At 48.6% G+C, this 21,341-nt stretch overlaps 1 protein-coding gene across 2 annotated transcripts in view; it reads left to right on the top strand.

Moving 5' to 3' along the window:
- Window positions 1–21,341, top strand: part of UBE2K (ubiquitin conjugating enzyme E2 K) — a 355,329-nt gene that overhangs the window by 288,879 nt on the left and 45,109 nt on the right. The window lies entirely within an intron of this gene.

Here is a 21,341-nt window from a genome sequence, read left to right as displayed (position 1 = left end):
CCTAATTTGTTCATGTAATTTGCATGTATAAGCAGCTCCTATAGTCACAATTTACATATGCATGAGGATTCCTTTAATTTCAGTTTAATTTTTGTATTTGACCTTTAGTCATTTAGTGTTGACAGCCTATAACAAAAGCACATCACATTGTTTTGAATCACCAATTCCAATGGTACTTAACAAATATGCTATTCAGCCTACTGTAGGCGCTCATGCCAAGCGCTTTTTGTGATGCTGCATGTCTGTATTGTGCATGCTCCTCCTCCTGCTTCACTTTAGCATCCCTTCAATCTCTGCTATCGTGTCTTCTCCCAGTCACCTTGCTCTAACTTTAGGGCACCCTCTGAAACCAAGGCTCTATGTCCACCTCCTTGAAGCTAGGAATCCAGGTGCGTTAGGATGAAGTGGTCCGCCTAGATGACCAGTAACGGCAATCCTGGCTGCTCTGTTCTATGGGACGTCTGAGAAGAAGCTGACCAGCAGGCAGAGTGGTTAGTGCCCAACCCTGTGATTTCAGAGGGGAGCAACAGCTTGGTGACGCAACAAAAATGGTGAGCTTGCCAGCAAAGGCTGGTGGCGGAAGCAAGTAGCCAGGTGACTGAACACAAGGGATGGGCGACTGGTATTTTTGACTCCAGTTCTGGCGTAGGTGATGACCGACTGTGTTGATAACCCATTCACACACACACATTTGGCACAATACATGGGAGGCACAGGAAAAAGAGGGCTGGGCACATTATCAACATTTTGTATTCAGGACGACCCTTGGAAAGAATGCTTTGACAAACTCATGCACCAATACCCCAGAGACCAAGAACCTTGCACTGTTCTACACCAAACCCTATAAATAAAAGATACATGAGAAACATCTGATTGGATTTGCACTGCATCTATAGTAAGTAAGTACCACTTGTCAATTTGTGCCTTTAAAAAATCAGCACCAAAACTGACACAAGTTAATATAACCAGTTACTAGCTGAAAGTTAAAGCTTAAAGCCAAACACAAGTCCGTTACACAGGGGGTTACCGTCGTATGTAGTGAAAGATTTAGTGCTAGACATTTCTTCCGAGCATTGTTAGGATAACATAAGGATAACTCCAGGGGAGTTGGGATTCACCAGCATCTCTGTGACTGTTAGGTTTGCTGTACAGGATATAAACTCTTTCACTACCACATGGACTTTCAAAGCATCAACAATCACCTGCAGGCAAGAAATAGACTTTGAGATCTTCTTCACTCAGTATTACAGGGGATGGGAATAAATAATAAGTAACCAGTAATCAACGGACTGATATGATTGGGGCGGAGCAGCTAATGCCCATCACAAATAATCCATCTACTTAGTGTTCCATGACAAATCAGATGTTGCTGGATAATAGCAACAAAAGTAAAGACGCAAACTATCCCATTTGAAATTAACTAAATAGCAATCCGTACCGAATTGTTTAAACTCAAGATCTTCGAGAACAGGTCATGACCAATTCTCTCCTGAACAGCTATAAACAAGGACTTCAACTAATACCATTATTACTACAGCCAATATTTTACGTGCCACATCAGAAATCCTTAAATTTGTAATCAGAGAGCAACTTTATTTATGACTGTGAAGAAGCAGATGTAGAAAATCTAGGCAAAAGTATCAACTGCCTTGTGAATTATTATGATAATTCAGACCTCCTAAATTAATTCCACCAGCTCTCAATAATGAGGTCACAACAAAACTCATAATCTTCAAATATAGCAGTTATGCTTACTCCCCAAACTGAAAAAAAGCCTTAGTCGCCATGTTGATGAAGAATTCATTCCACCAGCATATGCAGTACCTAATGTGATGGTAGAAATTAGTTCAACTTTCTTTAAAATGTCAGACACCTTAATCAGTCATCGCTTTTAGTCGAATACATGTCTTTATTGAGGCACACAAACATTGAACTAAAAACTTTACAAGAAAACTCCAAATTGATTGGTACAGTTGATAAGAACTTGAAGGTTTTTGAGCCAAACTTAGCAAACGTATTGCAGATGTAGGGCATCCTATATTTATTGCAATTATTATAAGCTTTCAAGTCTGCTTTTACAACTACAACGCCTATTGCATTCCTCAATTGAACCTATAAATACCAATTTTCCATCGATAACTACCAACTCATCACAAAGGAACACAAACTTATCAATACAACCTTATAAACTACAGCAATTAGCAGAGGTGCAAAACTCCACACATATTTCAGCCTTACGTAAACAAGCACGGACTCAAGAATTTTAAGAAACGAAATCAAAATGTGCCGACAACAAAACCACAAGAATCGCCTAACACAATCGATATCACCAATCCAAACTTTTTTCCCATTAATTAAACAAGCAGCGTAAGACAATCTTGGCCAATCGTTAGTTGAAATCTCAATCTATTGTTCTGAACCAAGAACCTGGAAGAAGGTGGCCCTCTCTTCTAGGTTTATCTTCAATAGAATGAAAACTGATTCCAACGTAAAGCCAGGTGGTCAAAAATGGCCCTATTGCTGAGAAGGACAATTTGGGCCAACTTGAAGATCGGGTAGCATTCAATCTATTAAAGATTGTAAAAAGAACATGGCCGAAAGCTTTGTCCTTTTGCTAAAGACCCTCACCATTCCAGCCTCCTAAAACAATCATCTAAATGATTTGCAATTTCATCAGATCCCTCTATCCTTCACTTTATTTGTAGTATTTCGTAAAAAAAAAATATACAGAGGTACAGTTTGCGTGGTCCAGAATACACGACATAAAGTATCAAAAACAGAGGCATGTAATGATAAGAATTCAGGTATGGCATTGCTAACAGGACTATATACAATCTCAAGAGGGCACAGCATACAAGGGTAGTGCAGATCAGAGTTCCCAACGTAGGCTTGAAATATAGAAAGGCTAGTAGTGGAAAAGGACAGTTCAGGGCACTACATAGCATTGAATCAAGGGACCAGGAACAGTCACTGTCCCTGACAGCAGCACAACATGCCCCACAGTTCTCTGTACAGCATATCCCTAATAACATAGGACAGACCAACAAGTACATGCTATTACAAAACGGCCGCTTCTTCCCTATCTCCTGGGGTACTACCATGTGTCGACCCCTCTGAATCCGACCCCGCAATGCTCATACGGTAAGTGTTCAGTGGCCCCCATATATCTCTAGGCCGACTTGCCAACGGTTGTGTTTCAGCATAAATGGTAGTTTGCTCTTGGCAATAGGTGACATCATTGAGCCACTCTTTAAACTTTGAGGCTCTCCCCGTCCCCAGCGGCATGCCACTCGCCGCTTGGCCAATAGCAGTTCAACATCTAGGAACTTTCTGCATTGCTTGGGCGTTTGCATATTATAACCTAACAGCATAAGCAATGGATCTCTATCCAATGTGTACCCCACCATAACCTCCAAAGCCTCGTGCACCTGCGTCCAATACTCCCCCACAGCAGGACACTCCCATGCCAGATGCAAAAAACCAGCTCCTGCCTCTTTGCAGCATTCGCATCTATCATTGTCAGACAATTGAAATCTATATTTCTTAGCTGGCGTGTAGTAAAGTCTTTGCAAGAACCTATAATGTATTACTTTAAGTCTGCAGCTAGCTGATATGTTGGCAGTAATCCCACAAAAGTAATTCCACTGCGCGTCAGTAACCTCTCTGCCCAGATCGTTGCCCCAGCCAAACGAGCTGATCCCTCAAATCTGTCTTTGCGCCCTAATACTACCATAAATACTAGTCACCAAATGCATCCCATTTGCGGATCCCAACATGCAGTGCAGTGGAGACATGCTCTCAGGTTCCTGCGGAAAGTCTGGTAGAATCTCCCTCATTCCGTGACGCAGTCGTACATAGTAAAAAGTCTCGAGCGGTGTGGGACGCAGATCTCCAAAAAACTGAGTCATGGACCGAAACTGTCCCTCCAGGAACAGATCGCCCCTTGTAGCCACCTTGAGGCGCGGACACAATACCTGGAACCCCTTTTCTTGCAATAACCCCAGCTTGGGATTGTAAGTGAGAGGAAGACGCTCCGAATACAGCAATGAAGTTTGTAGAAGTTTTGCTATACGCCTCCAAGCATCGATCGTGCATGTCACTGCCGTGGGCGTCTTCTCTAAGGCCTCAACTGGGCCATGTATAAGGCCGTTCAATGGAAGGGGATGTGCCACCCAGTCCTCCACTGCCACCTGGGGCATAAAAGCCATAGGCACCATCCAGTGATAGGTGTAGTGTGCCTGTGGACTCACGTAGTACACCTCAAAATCTGGGATATCAAAGCCGCCTTTATCGTAAGGCTGCGCCAGATCCGACCACTTGAGCCACGGTTGTTTTCCACCCAAGAATAATTTAATCGGTTAGGTACGCAATGTCCTAAAGAAAAAAACACCTGGATAATAAGGTATGTTTAAGAAGAGATATCAAAAACTGGGCAAAATCACCATTTTAATAAGCGAGGCTCTGTCAGCCATAGATAACGGAAGGGACAGTAGAGGTCAATTTAGTAATCGCAGTGACGTAGTTAAGTCTAAGCGTCTCCTCCCTGTCTCTAGAGACTTGGATCCCCAAGTAGCGAAGGTCAGAATGACACCATTCCAGGGGAAAGTCCAGGGGAAAGTCCAGGGGGAATTCAGGAACCGCAGGCGTCAGTGGGAAGAATTGAGATTTGCCCCAATTGATTTGGACCCCAGATAACCTGCCAAACACCACAAATTCGCGCAGTAGAGAGTTTACATTTTGTTGCAGGTCTGCGACCTAGAACATCAAATCGTCGGCATAAAGGGAGATCGCAATTTGGCGCTGAAAACATTTAAATGCGCTATTGCGATGAAGCTGACGCAGCCGACATGCTAGGGGTTCTATTGCTATGGCAAAGAGAAGAGGAGACAGCGGGCACCCCTGCCTAGTACCTCGCGTTATAGTGAGCGATGTGGATAAATGCCCATTAATAAGGACTCTGGCTCTAGGTTCTGTATATAGTAGTTGCACCCAGGATATGAATAGTTCGGGAAATCCCATTATCTGCAAAACGGTGAATAAGTATTGCCACTCGATCGAATGCCTTTGAGGCATCAAGAAAAACGCAGCAACCGGGAATTCAGGCGCCACAGTCTGTATCAGAGAGAACAGAGTTCGTAAATTGTGAGTAGTAGATCTGCCAGGAACGAATCCGGCCTGATCCAGGAGTATGACTTTTGTCATCAGTAGAGGTAGTCACGTAGCCAGCACTTTAGCTAAAATCTTTGAGTCACAATTAATCAGTGTAACTGGCGGTGAGAGTCAGACTGGGGGATCTTTCCCGGGCTTCAAGAGGGAAGTGATCACTCCCACCTCTAGCGACTCCTCAAACACCTCGCGGAGCACTGGAGCCATAATGTCTATGTAACATTTATAGAATTCAGCGGGGAGACCATCCAGCCCCGGTGCCTTCCCGTTTTTGAGTGACATTATCGCCTCGCGTATCTCATCCAGTTCGAACGGAGCGCTGAGGAATGTTCTATGTACGTCACTCAGCCAGCAAAGGGCAATACCTTCCAAAAAATCCTCAAGCTCCACCTCTCCCCTATTCTGCGTGGTGTATAACTGACCATAATGCGACGCAAACGTTTCCAAGATTCTTGCTGTATCTTGACATGTCCCTCCCTCTGGCTTGGCAATTTTTAAAATGGTGTTACTAAAACGTGGATTCCTAGTGATCTCCGCTAACGCCCTCCCTGGTCTTTCTCCTTCGCAATATCTACGTGCTATCCAGTGCCGTCCCCGAAACTTAGCTTCCCTTGCAGTCTCTTCTTCATATTCTGACAGCTTTATCCTAAAGTCCTTATGCGCCTGTCCCGCCTCTCCATGTACCATGCGGGCCTCCAACCCTCTCAATTCTCGATCCAGGGCCCTAATCATTTGTATATCACGCAAAACCCCAAAGCTCTTGGACATACAATACTCTCGGACCGTGACTTTAAATGCCTCCCACACAACCTCAACACTGTCAACCGATCCCTTGTTGCAGAGAAAAAATGCCTTAATTTCCTCTCCTAGTTCCGCCTTAAACACCTCATCCAGCAATGCGTTAAGCTGATGTCTCCACTGTGGCCTAGGTCTATCAAAGCTGGGCATGCGTAACCGGAGCAGTACCGGACTATGATCAGAATACGTTCTGGCTAGATGTTCGACACCCGTGAGACCCATACTCCGCCCTCGAGAGATTAGACAATAATCAAGGCGTGCCCATGTGCCAGTGTAAGATGTGAAGTGCGTCCCCTCCTTCTGCAATGGATATGCAAATCTCCAGCTGTCTATCAGTCCCCCCTCTTCTACAATACTTTGCAGGGCTTCTCTAGTCTGGCTCTTGTAGTGTGCAAGTCCATCCGCCCAGTCCTGAGCTGGTATCATATCAACGTTAAAGTCCCCCCCTCCCCCCCCCCCCCCCCCCCCCCCCCCGATAATGTGCATGGATCCAATATTTACAATCCGACCCTACAGTGTCGTAAACAATTCAGGCGTATCAACAATAGGGGCATAACAATTCACTATGGTCACAGTGTCAGTCCCCATCCTTCCCCATACAATGGCATATCTCCCATTGGGGAATGAGCACTTCACCTAAGACCAGAAACTGTACTGATCTTCTAATCAATATGGCCACACCTCTAGCATAAGAGGTGTAAGACGAAAATAACCGGACACTCGCCCATCTGCTAGCAAATGTGTTATGAGAGTGTGGATGTATATGTGTCGCTTGTAACAGTGTAATATGCACCTGGTGTCTCTCCAAATATGACATAATCTTCCTGCCCTTCCTTGCATCTTATAGCCCTCGTATATTCCATGTCATGATCTTTAAAGATGAGTCATTCACAGTCTCTGCCATCCTGCATCGTGCATGTTATAAATTTGCCCTGTAGCACAATTCGAAACAGTTCTGCCCCACCCCATCCTTACTTTAAAGTGGACCACACGCAGCACCTGTCTTCCCTGCCCAGAAAAAATTCTCAACCCCACCACCCCCACCCACTGAAGCATCCCTATCATGCCAGCCATATACCTACCCGCCCGCCTCCCCCCTCCCAACATACCCAACCCATTATGCAATAGGGGTACTCCCATTGGGGTGCCTCAAACCTTGCTTTCAGTCAGGGAGCGACCAGTTCTCGTTAGTCCCCAGGACAAGCAAGGGCGTCCGATTAGTGTCATAGAACATGCTACTTCCCCCAGAATTAACTTAGCAACTGGAACATGAATAATAGGCATTAGAATCAAAGCCATCAAACCCTGTTATACATTACAATTTGCCACTGGTGGTCAGTCCTGCAGCTGTTCCACACCAGTAAACACATATCCGCGTCTCCACAGGTTACCTCCCTGCTATGCTGCATATATTCATTCAACGTCTGACAGTGGTGCCTCATCCAGCCTATCTTGTTCATCCGGGATATTCTTGCGTCGTTTCAACATCTTCAAGAATTTCTCCACCGACTGCGGCGTGGTAGGGATAGTTTGTGTTCTCTGATGAGTGATGCGTAGACGTGCAGGATATAATAGAGCATAGTCCACCTGCTTCTCCCGCAACTTCTGCTTCACTCCATTGAACTTGCGGGTGCAAGAAGAGAGACGCATCGTGAAGTCGGGGAATATGGTGAATGAGATTCCGTCGAAATTGAGCTGTTTCTTCTCCCTCGCCACCCTCAAGACCACAACACGATCCCGATAGTGAAGACTCGCTATAATGGGGTGAGGAGGGGTTCTGGGGGGGCGGCCACTGGCCAAGCGATCTATGCCCTTTTTACTATAAATTGGGCCGAAAGGGCCCCCTCAGCGGTGACTGCTGTTATCTTTTTTTCGACGTAGTGTTCTAGGCGCCCCGTGTTGGTGCTTTCAGGCACGCCTAAAATTCTGACGTTGTTACGGCGGCTGCGAGCTTCGATGTCCTCATTCTTGGCATCTATGACTTCCATGAGCTTATCCATTTGCGTCACAGCTTTTTTCAATTGTTCCGTAACATCCTCCGAGTCAGAGATCCGCTGCTCCGCTTCTTTGAGCCTGGTGTCATGACTGTCCAGTTTGCGTGCGATATTGTCCATGCGAGCTGTGAGCGTATCCACCTTATCTGCTATTGTTGCGAAGCCCTGCCTCATTTCGGTAAGTATAGTGTGCAATTCACTGCCTTTACCAGGGTTCCCATCAGCCGACGCCTCAGTCGTCCTAGTCTCTTCCTCCTCGGGCGTCTTCTTAGAGGTTCTTTTTGCCTCAAAAGTGAGACGCGGTTGACGAGAGTCTAATTTGCCCATGATGTCTTGCAGATGCCACTCCTGCACGATGTTGATTCTTTGTTCAAGGCCTCCTCATGATGGTTCCGACTAGTCAGCTGTTCGCAAATCGAGGTGTGACGATGGAATCCCACAACAATTGCAGTTACGGCTAATATTTGCCCAAGACAATCCTATCTCCTCTGTAGTTGTGGCGTTCCCTGACGTGCTTAGGAGCAGAACTGTCCTCAAGTCTCCGTTCCGAGATAATGGCTGCGCAGAGCAGCAGGCCACGCAATCCGTGCTCCCGCGTCTGTAGAGTCTCGTCCGTCAGCGCCCACACTCCGCCGTGATCAGGCCAGGACCCCTCGAATTACTTCATGAATCCAGATCACTCCCAGGTAAAAAAATCTATTGTGACTCTCCTCAGTCCCAGAGGTAGACACTACAGTCACAACCGCTTAATACGCTATCTGCAGGGCAATCAGTTTAAGCAGTCACTGCCGTTTCTGCCATGTTATAATTGCCATGAGCGTGAGGCCGAATTATGTCCACCCACAGTACCCTGCAATCACCTACGTTAATGTCTCTGTGCCAAGCAGCCCCGAAAAAGCAATAGCCCCCACTGCTCCTGCCATCTCTCAGCTGCACTCCGGATCAGGGGTTCTGGTGGGCATAAGCATACGTCTCTCATCCTGTGATACCTTCACATGGTCACATATTTTCTCCTTCCCGCTCCTTGCCCCAAGCAGACTCCAGAGGCACACCGTCAACACCTTACCTTCAGCCAAGGATCATTCGGCAATCACCCACAACAGGGTAAAAGGTCCCCTCGTCCTCTCTGCCAGCCTTGCAGCTTATAGGGCTGGTGAGCAACGAGCCTCAGGCGCGAGCCTCGCGGGTCTCCGTGATGGCCCCCGCCATGACAGAGCTGCGGCCAATGCTCCGCGGCGTCAGCACTCCTCCGTCCGTCCCCTCTTCCAGCAGCAGTCGCGCGGTGCAGTAAGGCTGAAGCTCAGCCCGCCGAGGATCTGCGATGTATTTCTGCGCTTTCTCTGCCGATACCAGCAATTGGTGTACGGGATCCCGAGCATACACTCCACGTGGCCCGCTCACCACATGGAATCCACAGTACTCCCGTAGCCGCCGCTCTTCGCCTTGAGCTCCACAGCGTCTCTAAGTCACTCCGCGGGTGTGTCGAGGGCAGCAAATCTCCCCCAATTACCGCAGAACAGCAAATTAAAGCAGTCTTTGTGCAGCACTAGGACTTAATCGACCAAGGGCAACAGTCCATGACTTCTCAAGGGGCCGTAGACCAGGATAAATTCAGGATAAAAGACCGGACAGCGGGAGCCTCACAGGAACGCGGCCATTCCGCTAGTGCGCCACCTAGCCCTCCCATCAGATCCCTCTATCCTTGAAGCTACAGTGAGTTTATACATAGGAGATAAAAGGATTGTGCCACAGTCTCTATTAGCCACAGCTGATGTTACAACTCAACAAAGAAACAAAAGCGCTGATGAGCATATTCCTGTCGAAGGGACTCGGACATCAGATCCGCTAGCAGCGTTATACAAACACCGTAACACTTCCCTGCAATCTGAGGATAGTATTACCAGCAAAATTTGGTAGGGCAATAGGAACCAGAAGACCACAATGTTATATTTCTCCTATGTATACAAATCAGAAGGTAATCGTGATATTTCGAATTGATAAAATATCCTAAAACTCTTTGATATTTTCCAGCACTCTGAGGCACTGTCAATGGTGTGCTACTTAACATGAAATTTATTGAATCAGATAACTAGAATGGAGATATCACTCAGACTGTCTGGGGGCAGGGTTTCTGTGACCTCAGAAATTTGTCTCAGAAGAGAGGATGAGCAGCTTGAGGCATCCTAGCTTCTCAAATCCCAAAACCAAAGTATCTGAATATAATAAGGCATAAAGACTTGATCAAAAAATATTCTTTGATCATTCTTCTTTTGATTTACAAAATCCACTTTCGGAGACCTGTTAACTCCACAACAAACGATTATGATAATTTGAGAATCATGAAAGACCATAATCCTGCTCTTAATCGACACATAGCCATGTAGGATTTGATAATACTAAACACTGGGGCCACCAGCAGCCATCATAACTGTATTGAAGGTGGTCATTCAAAATTGTATGTATGTATGTATGTGTCTTGTAAAGCGCACTGCTGCCCTGAGGCGTCGTGGCGCTGTAGACCGCTGGGGAACCCGTCCTGGCTATCCCTGTGAGATGGTCCCTACTGGGTATCTCCAAGGTGAAACCAGGCATCCCCTGCGAATGTGGGGGGCCGTTGTAGAGATGAGGCAAGCTAATGCCCAGAGTTGCCGAGTGTGATCCCTGGTTAGAGTAGGCACCGAGGCGAGAATTATCGAGTCCGCTGACCCTGGTCCACGACCCTGCCGCGTCGGGAATTGAACCCTGGTCCCTGGCCGTTCTCTGCTTCCGGGTCTGCCGCCTCTAACCAGTGAGCCACACTACTCCACAAATTGAGGTTCATGAACTATTGCTGTCGTAGACAGGTAATTGCAACTCATTGGAGGTGGTCCTTTTGATTTCTTAAAAGATTACTATGTGATTTGTCAGAAGAAATCATGGAAATGTTCATATTTTTTCTTGACAAATATCTGATCAAGACTTCTAGCCGCGGCTTCTTTACTCTAGAATTATGACCCAGGTGTCAGATTGGATCAGAAAAAATATTTGCATGAGCAGTACCCCCGCGCGCCAGTAAGTGACGTCGTTCATCTCCACATGGCATTATCCACGCTGGTATGATGTGTTCAGTGTCTATATAGGTTCCACCCCAGCATGCTGACATCAGTTCTTTTTATTCCGTGCCAGTCAGCAAAGATCCGGAGAGAGCTACTCCCAGTAATTGTTTTGCTGACCTTTTAAAACTTTTTATCGCACTAGTTTTAGAATCTTCTCCTAGTGAGGCAGGATTAAAACTTGGAAGGCCGGCTTCAAACCATGCGGTTCCTGTCACTGAAAAATGTGTCGCCCTTGTTTTCCTCTGGTGCTGGGAGCACAATCACAACGCTAGACCTCTGCCGACAGCTGCATCATGCACCCCACAGCCTTTTGCGAGATCTCCCTCCAGCTTCTAGACATTCGATGTGCGGCGATCTTGATCCCGGTCAAGAGGAAGGTGCTGGATCGGTCGCGGAGCCCAAGATCCTAGTCATCCTCGCGTAAGTCCCAATTCCACTTTGCCTCATTTGTTGAAGTCATCCGACAGGATAAGTGAGCATGGTCATATGAGGCCTTTCTTTGCGGTTGATCGTGGGCTGGCTGAGCGTCTCTCTAGTTGCTGGGAGCCGGAGTGACCCCCGCCCAACTTTTACGAGTTCTATAAGGTCATGCACCTCATATTAGAGGGGCTCATTTCCGCTGGTGCCCGGTGGAGCCTGCAGGTTTTTGGAGGGACCCTCTGGTTCTCAGCTGGCGTTTCAGTCCCCGGCTCCAGTCAGGCCCCTTGGATTTACGGATGGATCTTGACTGGTGCCTGTCGTACTACCTCAACTTTCACTAGCGCCGGTCACAATACCAACACTCCTGGTGCCTCCAGCTGCACCATCCCCATTCTCATCCGCGATTCTGTCATGGTGCTAAGGTGGCATTGCCTGACTTTGACTCCTGCGCCTACTGGAGGCATGCCTTCTAGGTTGGTGCCTGAGCCCTATTTCTGTAGGCTGGTATTTGGGGAGCGCTTCAAGCATAGCAGGGCTACTGCCAGGGCCTTGGGCCTATTCATGGCCCTTCATCAACCTCAGTCAGCCTGTCGCTCCTTTCGTGGTGACGGAAGGATTTTCCAGCCTCGTCTTTACCCACCTCAGCATGCAAACTTCCCAGCCTCTGCGTGGGCTGAGGACGCGGTACCCGTAGACCCTGTGGGTCAGATGGCCTGAGGTGGGGCAGGTCTACTACACAGCCGCAGCCTCTAAACCCCTTTAGTTAGCCCTGTTACGATCATGGGCATCCAGTGGGAGGCAGGATAAATCATCACCTGTCCCCTTAGAGGTCAAGAACTTCAGACCATTGGGTTCTTCTGATTTCTCTTCGTGATCTCCCCTCCACCCATGTCACCGACTTGCAACAGACTGATGGAGGACAAGCTCTCCTTACTCCGCCAGGAAGTGACAACTTTTTTGGCCAAGGGAGCCATAGAAAGGGTGCTGGCTCGAGAAGTAGGTTGTGGTTTTACCAGTTACATTCTTGTGCCCAAGGAAGACTAAGAACTTCTTCCAATCCGAGACCTACTCTCTCTCTCACTTGCCTCCTCAAAAATAAGTTCAAAATGCTCACGCTCGCTCAAGTCCTGTCTGCCCTGGACCCAAGAGGGTGAATGCAGCGTTAGACTTGCAGGACACATACTTCAACATTCCTGTCCAGCATGCCCACAGGCGTTTCCTACAGTTCATAGTAGGCCACGAGCACTTTCATTTAATAGTGATCCTTTTTGGCCTTACCAACGCCACTCACGTGTTCACAAAGGTGATGGCGGCGGTTGCAGCTCAGCTGTGGAGATGAGGGGTTCCAGTCTTCCCCCTATTTCGACAACTGGCATGTGAAGGTGGGCTAGCCCCAGGCTGTAGCCTCCCACCCCCAGACTACGGTGGACCTCCTGTGTTTACTGGGGTTCACTATCTACGTGCCAAAGTCCAACCTTACTCCCTCTCAGGCACTCCTTTTCATTAAAGCTGTTCCGGCAACGGTGCAGTTTTAGGCCTATACTTTCGAACGGCAAGTCCAGGATATTCAGACTCTGGTACTGCAATGTTCGAGGCATGTGGGCTGCTGAATTCATATCTGTGCATAGATCGCCGCCTAGTGTTGGGTCCGGATGTTTGCACATTGTTATCCTGGAAGAGTCTTCGAAGTATCACGAGATAGGTGGCTCCTCCCCTGGACTACAGTGCGCATTGGCATCCTCTCCATCTTCAGATTGTTTTTTTCCGCCATTGGGTTTGGATGTACTTTCTTGACTCAAGTTCGGGATCTATATAAAACACTTTTCGCAAGGCCAAAAGGCCTTCGGACGTCTGTATTTTCTCTCGTTCGGTGCCTATACTTGATCCAGTTCTTCGAAGGCCATTTGCCTTTTCGACACCAAAGGCCCCAACAACGTTCGACTATGGAACGGAGCCCGTTCAAGAGATGCCCCGTCTGCAACTCCAAATACCCTCACATTGACGTGCACCCAGTGTGCAATAAATGTTTATCTCCGGACCACGACGAGGCCAGCTGTATGGCCTGTTCCAAGTTCCGGTCTAAGAAGACGCTTCGACTTCGACGCGCCGCACGACAGTCGGCGCAAAAACGGCGCCTGGCCCGGAAAACATCTTCGAGGCCGATGTCATGAAGGCGTCGATGAAGAGGTTCCTGACCAGCAGTCTGACCCTGCGTCGGAGCAAAACTCTAACTTCGATGTGGACGAAGAAGACTAAGTCCATGAAGAAGACGTCGTCGAGGTAGGAGACGCAGAGGCGATCGAAGCAGTCGATGACGACTCAAGCGATGAGCAAGGCCCACCCGCAGTCGCGGGGCCCAATACTGACACTGTACTCTCTACGGCTCAGGTCGAGGCATCGCCGGAAGGCCTTAGCCAAGAACTTACTCCACATTCTACAGCCCCGCGTCAAGGCCCGGCTAACAATACCTCTAAGGAGCCATTGGTCGATCCACAGAAATCGTAACCGAAACTGCTGAAAACAGTTCTCGGATCGACGGCCTCTGATTCGTCGGCTCCGATCCAGTCTAAAAGTGTAATCGACCCTTCGGGGTCACAAGGGGGCATCGGCCCGAAGAGCGGGGCGCCGAAGCCTGTCTCTACGGTCAAGCACGTCGTTTTGACGACGTAGACGTCCAAACATGGCGACACTGGCAAAGGACTCGAGGCTAAACAGACTGTCGATCCGAAGCTTACAGCCTCCAAGCCAATGTTAAGCAAGGCCTTCGAGTCTAAGAACAAACCTGACCCGGAAGAGCATATCGCGTTGAAGCAAAAGACCGTGCCTGCTGCGCACCAGGAGATCGAGTCGACGGACTGCCCCCAACCGCTCGACCCAAAGCGTTCGAGCCATAGAAGAGTACCGAGACGTCCAAGAAGGTGTCGGTACTTTCCAGGTCTCAGTCCATTCAGGAGGAGGTGGTGTCCCAGGCACCCTCATATGACAATCTGTCGAAGCTCTTCATCGACTCGGATTCTGGCAGACTCACCATCCACAAACGGAAAATCGCTCCAGAACATCCTTTGGAGTCATACAAAATCCCTCTTAAAAGGAAAAGGGATTCTGCCACCTCACCTGTTCTCTTTGAACCTGTGGAGTCATATGCACAACACTATGCCTATTCTCCCACACGCACCAATGAGGATGTGGGGGAGGGATACAATGAGGATGAATTTACTTATCCTGCTGACGCAGATCAGGAGGAACCTCAACCCTGGACTGACCCTGTTGACCCTGATTAGCCACACACCACGCCTCATACTCAGTCATATACTGTCGAGACCTCGCCTACTGAAGACACGGCGGCGTTTAATGCATTGATTGAAAGGGCAGCCAATAACCATGACGTGGAAATGCACGCTGACCCAGTGGAGGAAGACTTTCTGTTTGATACCTTCTTAACCTCAGAAAGATCAGTAAAGACATTGCCTATGCTAAAGGGTGTCCTTAAACATGCTACTGACATTTTCAAAGAGACCGCAAGGGTTGTAAACCCAAGGATTTAAAGGAAATACCGGCCTGCGCCTGTGGACCCTACGTATTTTAAAGGCCAGCTCCCATTGGACTCCCTAGTAGTGGCTAATGCTCGCAAGAGAGCAAACTCTCAAACAAGTGGTGATGCTCCTCCTCCGGACAAAGAATCCAAAATCTTGGAAGCTTCTGGCAAACGTGTAGCGGCTCAAGCGGCTAATATTTGGAGGATCTCAAATACACAGGCCCTATTAGCCAGATATGATAGGGCCCACTACGACACGTTAGAGCAGCTCCTACAACACCTGCCTGATGCTTATAAGGAGGGAGCAGAAATGCTGATACAGGAAGGAAAGCTGATTTCAAATGCATCCATCAAGTGTGCACTCGATGCAGCAGACACTGCAGCTAGGGCCATCAACACTACTGTAATGCTGAGACGGCATGCCTGGCTCCGCATCTCTGGTTTTAAACCAGAGATCCAAACAACTTTGCTCAATCAGCCAGTTAACCCTGACTTTCTTTTTGGTCCTGATGTAGACACGACCCGTGAAAAGATTAAAAAAGACAGACAGCAAAATCCATGGGGGCTCTGCAGTCAACAGTTCAGGGGGCGGTTCCTTTCGTCGCTCCGGTAACAGGGGAGCCTCTAGAGGTCAAGCATCGCAGCAAGCCCAATACAACAAGGGGAGCACACAGACCACCTATAACCAGAATAACAGGGGTGGATATCGTGGGAACAGCACCAAAGGCAGAGGACGTGGAAATAATAATGCCAGATCCTCCACCACCAATAAACAGTGACGCCTTGTCACTGCCCCCAGACCATATAACACCGGTCGGGGGAAGACTCCAGCAGTTCCTGCCAGTCTGGGAAGGCATTACCACAGACAGGTGGGTGAGACAACTTATCCAATACGGCTATTGTCTGGAACTAACCTCCACTCCTCCCAACATACCCCCAAGGCACCGTCCTATGTCCGCAGAGCACATGCACTTATTGCAGCAAGAAGTAATCTGCATGCTGCAAAAAGGGGCCATAGAACTTGTGCCTTTAGAACAGCAGGGTACAGAGGTGCACTCACTGTACTTCTTAATCCCAAAGAAGGACGGGTTTCTCCGGCCCATTCTAGACCTCAGACCCCTGAACCAGTACATCTTGTCAGAACATTTTCACATGCTGGCTTTAAAACAAGTTCTGCCATTGCTCAGTCTGGGGGACTTCCTAGCAACCCTAGACCTAAAGGATGCATATTTCCACATTTCCATTCACCCAGGTCACAGGAAATATCTCAGGTTCACCGTCAACAACCAGCATTACCAGTTCAAGGTCCTGCCTTTCGGAGTCACTACTGCCCCCAGGGTGTGCTGGGCGACAGTGGCTGCGCACCTTCGGAGACCACACATCCATGTCTATCCTTATCTGGACGACTGGCTTGTCCAAGCGAAGTCAGCCCAGCAGTGTGCCAGCCACATGGCCCGCACAATTCACCTCCTACACAGTCTAGGATTTTCACTAAACTACCCAAAATCACACCTTCAACCCGCACATGTGCAGCAGTACCTAGGTGCGACAATAAACACTCTGACAGCGACAGCGCAGCCCAACGCTGCCAGAGTCAACGGCATGCAATTGCTAATTCAGAGGTTCAGGCCCCAGCACTCACTCCCAGCGCAGGTTTATATGCAGCTGATGGGTATGATGGCCTCCTGCATCTTCATAGTCCCACACGTGAGGCTACACATGTTTTTCAGGTCTTTGCAACTCCTTCGGTGTTCCGGAACAGTGTGCAATGCCTTCGGGCTTTAAGTTGTGTGAGACCTGTGCGCGTCGGATATCTGTAACGGAACCGCACACCATCTGTATGTGGTGCCTTGGAGTGCACCATGACTCCAAAGAGTACGACGTCTGTCAGCAAATGAAACCGAAGTCCTTAAGGGGGCGTCGTATGAAATTGCTGGTCACACGGCTGTTCGGTCCTGCCCCTTTCGCGTCGACGCGCTCTCTCTCTGGATTGAGCCCATTCTTGAGGTCGTTCCCGCGGACGTTGTTCGGAGGTGGGTAAGCAAAAGTGTAAGTCTTGGAGGTCTTTCTCTCATACGTGTGCCGCTGGCGCCCGTTCCTCTTGCTCTTTGCCAGGCAAGGGCGTCCGGCAGCCGTCTCCTCTGAACCCTCCCTTCCCGGGAGTTGGAGCGACGCGGACCCAAATGGAGGCTTATTCAAAGGCGCTCCACTCTTACTTTGTGTCACCCCCTCTCCCTGGTGTGCCTTCGGGTCCCATAGAGGTGGAAGGCAGTCATGTTGGTTCTTTGCCGGCGGATTTGTCCTCAGTGCCGGCTCTGTGCATCGACTCCGGTTCCGGAGCCGAGACGACGCTAATTGACATGGCCCAGAGGGCCCTCCCAGTCACCCTACCAGCCCACCCCTTCAGCTCGACGCCCTGTCTATGTATTATGTTGTATGTATCACAAATATGAACTGGAGGATTTGATTCATGTATCCTCTCCGGACATATTATTATTGACGGAAGCATGGTCAGATAATACTTCCCCTCCCGACTGGAATATTGCAGTACCAGAGGGTTATGCCATCCTATCGCAAGATAGAATAGATGGCCGAGGTGGAGGACTAGCCATTATATATCGAGAGCATTTTAAAAGACGGATTGAAGCCATATCAGTCTTGCCAGCAGAAACATTACGCTTCAGTATTAAAGTAAATAACTTTATCTCATTTCAGGGATACTTAGTATACCGCCCGAAGGGGGCAAGACTAGCTTTTACACATGCTCTTCAGACGTTGTTAGAGTCATGTATTGATGCTTTGCCTCTTACTTTTTTGGGAGATTTCAACTATCACCTAGAAGTTGTAGATAATTCGGATTCCTCCAAATTGTTAGATGCTATGGAGGCATATGGTTTTAGCCAGCTGGTCACTAGACCAACTCACAGGGCCGGCCACACGTTAGACGGCATCTTCACCAACAATCCTGATCTTGAGCTCGGGGATATAAGGCCTTTGATCTGGACAGACCACAGCGCCATTCATTTCACTTTTAGAGTTAAAAGTTTGCTCCACGAACCAGCTACCAAACCTGGCAAAGTCAAGATTCGTAACTGGAAAAAAGTTCAGAGTACTGCTTTCGAGGCAGATCTGAGCACAGGCCCGGATATACCCACGACAGACAATGATGCTGCTGCCTCTGCGTTTAATGAGTGGATCAAGGCGGCAGCCAAGCAGGTAGCCACTGAGAAAGAGATAACTATAAGAAAATCCAGGATATCCTCTCCTTGGTATAGTCCTCAGCTCAAGGCCCTAATGATTGAGTGTAGGAGAGCGGAAAGCCGGTGGAGACGCGGCTATAGTGAGAGTAGTGGAACAACCTATGATCTTGCACTGCTGAAATACAAACCGGAGATAATCAAGGCCAAAGAAAAATATTTTTCTAACAAAATTACAGATGCTGCCAACTCTAATAAAGAACTGTTTAGAGTAGTTAACTCCTTGGCAAAACCTCAGCAGAAAAATGCTTTTATGGCCGACCAACAGATGTGCAATAACTTGGCCCTTTTCTTCCAAAGTAAGGTACGGACGATATATGAAGATCTTCTAAAGGCACAGGGATCTCTGGATGGTACCATAGCGAACGAAGAGGGTGATCGGCCACTGATGCAATGCAAGCTATCCTGCTTTCCAGAATTGCTAGAGAAGGAGGTGTAAAAGCTGCTTCTTTCTATAAAATCAGGATCTCCATCTGACTCCTGCCCTCCCTCTATCATCCATTTAGCCCCTAAGAAGATTTGTGAAAAACTGACACCGCTTATTAATCTAGTACTGACAACAGGATCATATCCGGCTCAATGGAAAGAAGTGGCGATTAGACCGCTACTAAAAAAACCCAACCTCAACCCGGAGATATTGAAGAATTACCGCCCGATTGCAGGATTACCCTTTGTGGCGAAGGTCAAGGAGAAATCGATAAATATGGTGTTGAGCCAATATTTAAACTCACAAGCTACTAGACTCAACCCAGCATGGCTTTCGCACCTGCCACTCCACAGAAACGGCCTTAGTTGTAGCAACTGAGGAAATTCGGCAGGTAGTTGATCAAGGGGGCAGGGCGGTCCTCATACTCCTAGACCTATCAGCAGCATTCGACACCGTGAACCACGTGGTGTTATTGCAGCGGCTGAAGGATCTGGGGGTTGAGGATACTGCTCTGGCCCTGCTTGCATCCCTTCTGAAGGGGAGGGAACAAAAGCTGGTCTGGGACGGATTGGAATCAGAGAGCTTCCAGCTTCCATGTGGAGTGCCACAGGGATCGTCTTTATCCCCCACATTATTTAATATATATGTAGCCCCGTTAGCAAGGCTCATCAGAAGACATGGTTTCGTTCTAGTATCTTACGCTGATGACTCACAGCTTGTTATTTCCATCTGTAAGCAGCCAGAGACCACAGCTGTCCAATTCCACGCTTGCCTATCCGAAATCATTAACTGGATGAACCGTAATTTTCTTAAGATCAATACAGACAAAACGGAGGTGCTACAATTTGGAGGGGGACCCCTGTATGGGATGACACATGGTGGCCAGTGGAGGCAGGTAAATGTCCGGTTCCGGTCTCCAAGGTTAGGAACCTGGGGGTTATCTTCGATGATAAGCTTAACTTCTCAGCACAGGTCAATAGTCTGACATAGTCTTGTTTCTTCCTTCTAAAAACTTTAAGAAAGATTTTTCCTTTCATTTCGCGCGACCTACAGAAGACGGTGATGGTTAGTCTTTTTCTTTCTAAACTAGACTATTGTAACGCCCTGTATATGGGCATTAACATAACGCAGATGGCAAAGCTTCAGTCTCTGCAAAATGCGGCCGCCAGACTTCTTTTGAACATCCCTAGAGGCTGTTCAACCTCAGCAGGCATTAAATCACTGCATTGGTTACCTGTGCGGCTGCGGGTTGATTTTAAGGTCCTGTGTTTGGTCCATAAGGCACTTTATGGAGGGGGTGCTCATGAAGTCGCTAAGCTATTTACGCCTTACGTTCCCCCACGTCTTTTGAGATCTACCAATTCAGGACTCCTTAAGATATCTAGGATTAAACGGGCCAGGTGGGGAGGCAGGACACTATCTAACAGGGCAGCACACCTGTGGAATAGACTACCTCCTACCATGAGATCTCAATCGGATCTGAGACTGTTTAGGAAGAGTCTAAAAACAACTCTTTTTGTAGCTTAGCTTGGCATAAGCTAGGGCTCTTTGGATCTGCACTCACCCACACTAGCGCCGAGACGCCTCGGCAATCGAGCGCTTTAGAAGTTTTTAAAACATTATTTCCCCCCTACATGTTGCAGTGTGGTCGACGTCTGACGGCGCCCAGGCTAAGTCCCCTTTGGATGTCGTCTGAGTCCAGACGACCCCGACTCGATGTCAGTTGATGCCGGTGCTGACGTCCATGCCTCCTCTTTTGCATGAGGTTAGTGTCCCACCCAACTCCTCGGACGTCGATGCGACTCCCACACGGCGTCTGTCTGCGCAGGCGCCTCCGCCTCCTCTTATGCAAGGGGTTGACTCTCCTCTGGACTCTCCAGATCTGAGGTCGTTAGGGTCCATGGTGCAGGTACCCTGTGTTGCGTGGCCTTTGGATCAGCCTCAGGCTCCTCCACTTTTGCGTGCTAGTGGACGGGTTTAGTCTCCTACCAATTGTTTATTATCACCTTCCCGGAGGGCAACTGAGGCTAGTGCTGCCAGGGCACGGGCTATTCCCTGGGTGGCAACTATTCTTATTTTTCAGCCCCCTGTGGTTTCCCTGCCTTCTGATCCTTTGTTGGATCTTCTCCACATTGAGCCGGTTGAGGTGGAGCCTTTGCTGCCCCTTGGGGCATCTTTGTTTGACATCATGCTTGGCACATGGCGAGCTCTTCCTCCGGTGACCCAGTTGATCGGGCCATAGCTCGTCGACACTGTCCTGCCCCGGATGATCCGCTTCTTATCCCTTCCCCCAAGAGCTCAGGGCCTAGTTGTTCAGGCGGCTTCTGACTTACCGTCTTCCTCCGTCTTGCCACAGTTACCTCCGACCAGGGAGTCCAGGCGGTCGGACACGTGTAGTCACCAGCTTTTTGCATCTGCCAGTGCTGGCATCCGCGCATTAAATACGGCTTGGTGTTCGCACGCACATCCTCTACCTTCTGGGACTTGGTTGAGAACCTTCTTCCTTCTATTCCAGAAGGCCCGCGGGTGGAATTGCTTCGCCTTCTGCATGATGGCAGGGGAATGGCACAATTTTCCCTCCACGCTTCCCTTGACGACACTGACTCGGTGGAACGAGCTCTTGCTCGGTCTGTGGCTTCGACATTGGCA

Source organism: Lissotriton vulgaris, chromosome 3_2 (genome assembly GCF_964263255.1).
Source record: "Lissotriton vulgaris chromosome 3_2, aLisVul1.2, whole genome shotgun sequence".
Taxonomy (NCBI): domain Eukaryota; kingdom Metazoa; phylum Chordata; class Amphibia; order Caudata; family Salamandridae; genus Lissotriton; species Lissotriton vulgaris.
Note: the sequence above shows the minus strand (reverse complement) of the source record. Positions and strands in the feature narration are given on the sequence as shown.